We start from the raw sequence: 7,051 nt of genomic DNA, 5'->3' as shown, positions 1-7,051 counted from the left end.
ACAGCTCCTCTATTGCACATTTTACACCTTTTGTGTTTTTACATTTTCATATTCTATTATATATTTTTTATATTGATTTTTATATTTAAGTTTGCTGTCAGCTTGAGCACTCTTTTTTTTTTTTTTTTTTACATATTCTTACTGTTTTTAATTTAGTCCTTTGCTAATTGTTTTGCACCAAAACACAAAGTCAAATTCCTTGTAGGCTGTGGCGATCCTAGATTCTGTTGGGGCCCGAAGCAAAAATTCATTTGGGAACCGGAGGGTTGCCGGTTCAAGTCCCAGTGCGGACCAAATATGGAAGTTGGTCTGGTAGCTGGAAAGGTGCCAGATCGCCTCCTGAGCACTGCCGAGGTGCCCTTGAGCAATGCACCAAAACCCTCTCCCCACCACCAGCTCAGGAGCGCCCACTGTGGGCCGCTCCGTCACCCTGACATCTCTCCATTAGTGCATGTCCATAGGATCCTGTTTGTGCATGTGTGTGTATATTTCAGCCTATGTGTGTGTTCATGACTTACAGAGTGTAAAAACTGAATTTCCCCTTGTGGGATCAATAAAGTAAATCTTAATCTTGATTACCTAATGTCTGCCAGGGTCCAGACACTTACTGCTCTTTCTCTTTTTTCACTCCAAGACAGATAATTCCTCTTTGCCAACTTTGGTTTTCACAGCAAATAATGCATGGAACGCTTGGTATGGCAATGAGAGAGAGTGCTGTCAGACGGGGCCCCTTAGGGAGGTTTCCTACTGTCATTGCAAAATGACAGAGCCGCTGCTGTGGGGCGATCCCTATACTGTCCTGGAACTGCCTTGCCGATTGACAGGCAGCGATCTCTGCTTGTAGGCCTATGTGTAAATGTACTTGGTAATAAAAAAAACAGTTCTGATTCTGTTTTCTAAATTGTGTTATAATTGTGTATTAATGGTTCAGTCTGAATCCTCGTCAGAAATACTTTATTAATCCACAGAGGGAAATGTGGTCGGTACAGTTGCTTTTAGATACGATATAGCAGTTGAAATATATAGGAATAGAAATATGGATAAAATAAGGAATGTAAATAAGATAAAGCAATTAGTACGATAAAGAGTGTTAAAGAAATACAGCTCTGTACCAAGTGCATGTTAATGAAGAATAAACTAAACTAAATTAGCAATGTTTGAAAGCACATTGAAGAAATAAGCAATATATACAAAGAGCAGTATTACAGTAATATATTACAAGAGTATTGCACAGTATGTTTCAGTATTGCACGTCGTGTTAATGGCCAGATAATGGACCAGTTTAGATTGAGAATTTTACACAGTTTAAATAAATAATGAATAACGGAGGAGTTTGCAGTTTTCAGTGTGAAATAGATCAAGGTCAGACAGACTGTTTGACACTCAGAGGGAGGAGTTGTTAAGTTTGATGGCATCGGACTTGAAACCTTTTTGCGTTGTAACCTCTCTCCATTTTTCAAAAGCCTCTCCAATAATGATCCTAGTGTTTCCACATTTGTGCTCATGGAGCTTATTAGAAACATTTTAGGTCGAGTAGAATCTGTAATATCTAAACTAATGCGCTTCCTCGCTTCCATCTCTGCAACACTTGTTGGTTTACTGTTTGCCTGGCAAACCTAGGGGTGGCCACAACGGCCGTGTGGGGGTGCCTTAAAAACCGCCTACCTTCTCTGGTTAAAACAAACACAGACCATTTCAGGACCAGAATCTGAAGTTAGAAGGAGGACATACTGGCTGCTGCATCAACATAGCATGTTTCCTTAATGTCTGATGATATGTACGGTCCTTTTATGATTTAATTCAGTAGCTTACATATTGCTCCATAATGAGAAGAAGGCCTTAAAAATGAGCTGTTGTCAATGATATAGTTGACTCACTGATCGAGCTGATCTAGTGACCGATCTGTCTCGCACTGTGTGAATCCTGGTTTTGGTCCTGATCCATGCTGGTCTTGTTTGCCTCAATTTTGATTGGTGTTGCCTACAACACTTGTTTAAGTATAAAACTATATTTTGCACACATGATTGAAAACATTACATTTAAAGCAGATTTTCATTGAATTTTAATGATAATGAGAGATTCAATTTTGATAACACACATTTGTACATTAGAGAAAAGACACAGAGAACCCTGTCGGCAGGATCAGAACTACACAGGAAACATCAAAAAACATTAGTATCATCCCGTAGTTGCATAATCAAAGCGGTTACCAAGACAAAGGCACCACTGATCCAAAGCTCAGAATGCTCCTTATACTGTAGATGTCCTCAGGTATTTTTTATGTGAGGAGGGGACTAAGGGAAGCCTCGAGTGTTTGCTATTCCCTCGCAAGGAAAACGTAGCCTCTGGTTCATTTCAGTGTCACAAGCTTCATTTCTGTCCATGAGGAAGCAGCTGCAGTGCACAACATGAACCGACAGCCATCAACTCCACATTCTTCTTCTGGGTCGATTGTAGGTCACAGGTCAAGTGCTTAACCTTTTGAGTGTGCTTCAGTGTATCAAGTAATACGTACACTGTTACAGTGTAGGGGAGACCGCGCGTTGTTACAGAAAGTCATTTTTCTCAAATCAGAAACACACAGTCTTGACGTTCATACTGCACATGCTCAGTTCGATCGCGGAGGATGACAGAAGACGCATCAAACATCTGCTTGTGAATTTTTGAGGAAAGTATTGATTCTATCAACTGTACTTTTTCATACTGTTATTTTTCAATGAACAAATCAAAACTTACTTAGTCTGACTGCTTATTTGTTCGCCTCTGAGTAACGTGTCAGAGTCAGTGTGTTGTTCAGTCTCCACTGTAAACTATCTTTATGGTCGCTACATCTTGCTCCTCTGCTGGTTTCGACCGTCCTGGCTCGTCTTTTTCTGTTGAGAAGAGGCTGGAGTTGACTTTAAGGATCCACTCTGTGATCCTCTGCTCCGTGTAATACTCGTCATCGTCATCAATATCACGGTCTTCCTGCAGCGTCTCCGGACGACCTTTGTCTACAGAGAGCTCAGATTCTGTTTCAATGGCGGAGTCATCGGAGCGGAACCGTCTTTGTTGCCTCTCTTTGCAGGGACTGGCATCATGTTTAGACTTCATCATACACCCGTCATTGGCACCGGGATCACCGGCGTCATTCTTTTGTCTTTCTGGAGGGTCCACTGGTGCTGGAGAAGATGTTCTGCCTGGATGACCATCAAAAGTCTGCCGAATCCGTCTGCTGCGAGTCTCTGAATCTTTAATGGCTGCTTTGTTTCCCGCTGTAAGAGCAACACTGATTTTATTGAATTTGTTTGACTCCTGATTTACTTTCCCACTCTGTTTAACCAACACATGAAACACCTGATGTTCTTTTGCTTCTTCCGACTTCTTTCTGTTTGCTTTTGCCGCGTCTGCTCCTTTTCTAGAGATGATTCTGGATCCCTTGATAGGTGGAAAATGGATGATTGTGGTTTGTCTTGGTTTTGAGAGTCCTGTGACAAATGTTGACCTGCTCAGGACATGTGCAGTATCAGTTAACTTTGCAGCAGCTTGAAGATAAACAGACGATCTCTTTTTGATGTCAATCACCGGTCTGTCAATCTGACGGACGCTGATCTCCAGAGCTCGACTTTTCCGTTCAGCAAAATTCAATCCCCACCGTCCGAACCTCCTGCTCCTGTTTGATTCCGACCACTCCGGCTTTACCTCTGTGTGACAGGTTTTCTTAACTTCAGCAGCAGCTTGTTGCATCCTCAGTCAGGCAAACACATCCATCTTTTGGGCGCATGGAACCACTTGACTGTCAAACGTCTTTTTATGCGCTCTGTTCATGCAAGACCCGGCCCACTCCACTCCACACCCACACGCACCCTGAGCAGTCACTCGACCTGTAACATTACACTTTGTTTCCTGAAGGGAACCAAACTCTTTCACGGTTGATGCAGAGTCATAAATCAAGCGGAATAAAAACACACAAAGGTGACACTTGAGTCCTGACAATGTAAATGTCAATAGAGAGGTTTATCTCCGACCCTTTGACGTCTTCAGAACATGTTATTAGTCAACAGGAAGGTCAATGGGACAATACCCTCTCCCCCATTTCCACCTCCACCTTATCCTCTACATTGCAAACACATACTTGTGTTCTCTTTTTTCAGATAAATCTATCATTTAAAGTATAAAGGAATACTTCATTTTGGGTCACACATCACTAAGCCGTCTGTTAAAGAGTGAAAGGTTATTAAACCTTAGGTCATAAAACCCCGGTTCAGTAGAGGTCATTAATGTGTGTTTTCTTTAGGGGACTCTTGTTGCAAATTTGCAATATGTCAGCACCCGTCTCTGGGATTTTCTGGCTTCATCCTGTTCAATGGGAAGAGGCTGAGACATACTGTCCATTTGTCTATGTGAAACCAGTCTATGGTTTGTGCCAACTGTAGAAGTTAAGAGTCTGGTCAGAGCCAGGCTAGCTGTTTCCCTCTGCTCACAGTCTTCATGCTAAGCTAGGCTAATTATGTCCTGACTCCAGCTCTGCACTGTCATGAGATTTGATCGTCTCCTCTTAATCTTTGAAATAAAAGTTAATTAAGCATCTTTTTTTTTCAAAAAAAGGGGAACCATCAAGGTCATTTTGATTCTGTTCTCTGTGTTTCGTTTCCTTCACCTGACCTGACAAGTCAGTCTTACAAATAAGCCTCCTGTAAAATATTCACCACTGATGGTATCTGATCTGTCACTGTGGATAAATGGGACCAGATCGTCAGAGCAGGAAATGACTGGTGTGTTCTGAAAACCTAAACCTGAGGTTTCAGTTTCAAGTCACGTTCTTTCTTTAAGAGCTCCTCAGTGACTCCTTCTTAATCCACTTCCTGGTTATTTAATTAAAACTCTGCTCAAATCGAACTGGGGGGGGGATTATTTAGCAGCTGTAACACACTTTGCATTCATTGCAGCAAACACTGATGGGAATGAAACAAAATAATTGACAAGTCAAATATATTTTTGACAATAAACATTAGATGAATCCTAGAGAATCTAAATGTTTGAATATTAAAGCATCCTTTTTAAAGTATTTCTGATTCTGATTTGTCCAAAAGGCCCTGACAAATACTCAGAATGATGGCCATTCAATCAGATATGATCTGTCCCTGTGCTTTGTTTGGATGTATACGTCACCAAACATGCTGATGCTGTGTACAAAACCATTATTCTGAGACAGGTTTCAGCTCTACAGTTGCAGTGGATGTATTCTGAGCTGTCTGTTTCAGTTTGTGACACCGAACACCGCCTGCACGCACCAAACAGACGACCTGTCCAGGTGAGTTCACTTCTTCCACTGACAGTGGTGACTGTATGAGTACTGAGTTTAAGTCACAAGAGGGGGCTAAAAACAGACTGGACATTTTTTGCTATTTGAGATATTTTTACAATTAAATGCGAATATTTAAAATATTTACTTTTTCTTTCCAAATTTGCTAATGGTGTGTGTTTACAGACCAATAATATAACTATTCTGCTAAAATGATTCCCATAGATTCAGGGATGATCAATTTGCTAACCAATATCTTATTTTGACTTTCTGTTTTTTCCAGTAAAATTATGTTCATCTTGCAATCGAATTCCTGTTTTTCTTTCTAGATATCAATATCCAGATCGTCTCCGTGCCATTGGAGCTTCAGCATCCATTTGTTTGTTTTTTCCCCCTAAATTATTTTGAACTCTGATCTTAAGAACCTGCCCTCGATTAAGTCACATAACAACTGGCTTTTAACCCAAATAAGTCCATAATCTAAATGTCTCTGTGCAGCACCTTGATAGTTGTGTGGGAACCAGGGGCAGGGTTAAAAATGTAAAAAAGGCAACAGCTTCATGCTTTGGAATCAACAAGGAGAAAGTTTTCTAGCATGTGGGGCAGCTTGTCTGCACTGGAAGGGTAGTGTAGCGGTCTATTCGCTGTGTTTTCTCCATTTCAAGGGCAGGCCGGAGGGCATCCATTACATGTTCTGCAGACAAAGGGCAGACTGGTAGGTCCTTTATATTATATTCCAGTAACAGTGGCATCCTGAAGGCCCTCCAGTGTTTAAAAAAACATCTATTTTAAGTGCAAAGTAGATTTCCTTTCATTGCAAATAGAACAGGTGAGTGTTTAGATTCAGTTCTTGGGTCAAGTTATTTTTTATTTGATACATGCACAGATATTACAGTGAGCAATAATACTTCTAGTGTATTTTTTTTTTTACAATGTTTTAAATGGAGTGTATTCACATCTAACTATCTCATGAAGTAGGTGCATATGACATCAAACTATCACGTTGAAAATAAAATATCCCGCAGACTAATCTTGCTCGGCATTCATTTAAAAAAAATATAAATCACAATGTTTCATTCCCTCTGAATCTGGTCAACTTTGTTCTATTGACACATACAACGGTTCAGAGGGACTAAAACGTGTTATTTTTGAGAATACATTTTGTTGCCGAGCACGAGTAGCATGGGGAATTTTTATTGTTGTTTCAATGTTGTATTTTAACAAATATCACAAAGTGTGATGTTGATCTAAACTTGTGGTTATAGATGCAGAAGACAGCGGTGACTAACACAGCATAATTCAAAGAATATATTTATTATATGATATCATAACTCTGTGCATAAAAGTATAACAAGAAAAGCCCTGGTGCATATTTATTAAAATGTTCAATAGATTTGGGAAATTCACTGAGAATTTCTTGTAACAATTGTAAAATAATCTGTAGATTATTTCCTCAGTTATTTTTGAGATACAGAATAAATTACAGGATTTTTACATTTCTGTGAGTTACAGGAACAATACAATCGATTGAAACCTCCACTGTTAAATTCAAGGTTACAATAAAGTCAAGGCCTGAAAACAGACTTTGATGCAATACCTCAGTGTTGACACTAGAGGACAGTATTGCAATGCTCTAGATTAGGTGGATTAGCTGTATTAAGACATACTGTATGTATATACCAACAGAATCATGCAGAATATTTTCACACTGTATTTATGTGAAAATGAAGCACTTTGTCTTCGGTTTGTAAGTACAGAAGGTGAGCT

This window comes from Labrus bergylta, chromosome 18 (assembly GCF_963930695.1).
Source record: "Labrus bergylta chromosome 18, fLabBer1.1, whole genome shotgun sequence".
Classification (NCBI taxonomy): Eukaryota; Metazoa; Chordata; class Actinopteri; order Labriformes; family Labridae; genus Labrus; species Labrus bergylta.
Note: the sequence above shows the minus strand (reverse complement) of the source record.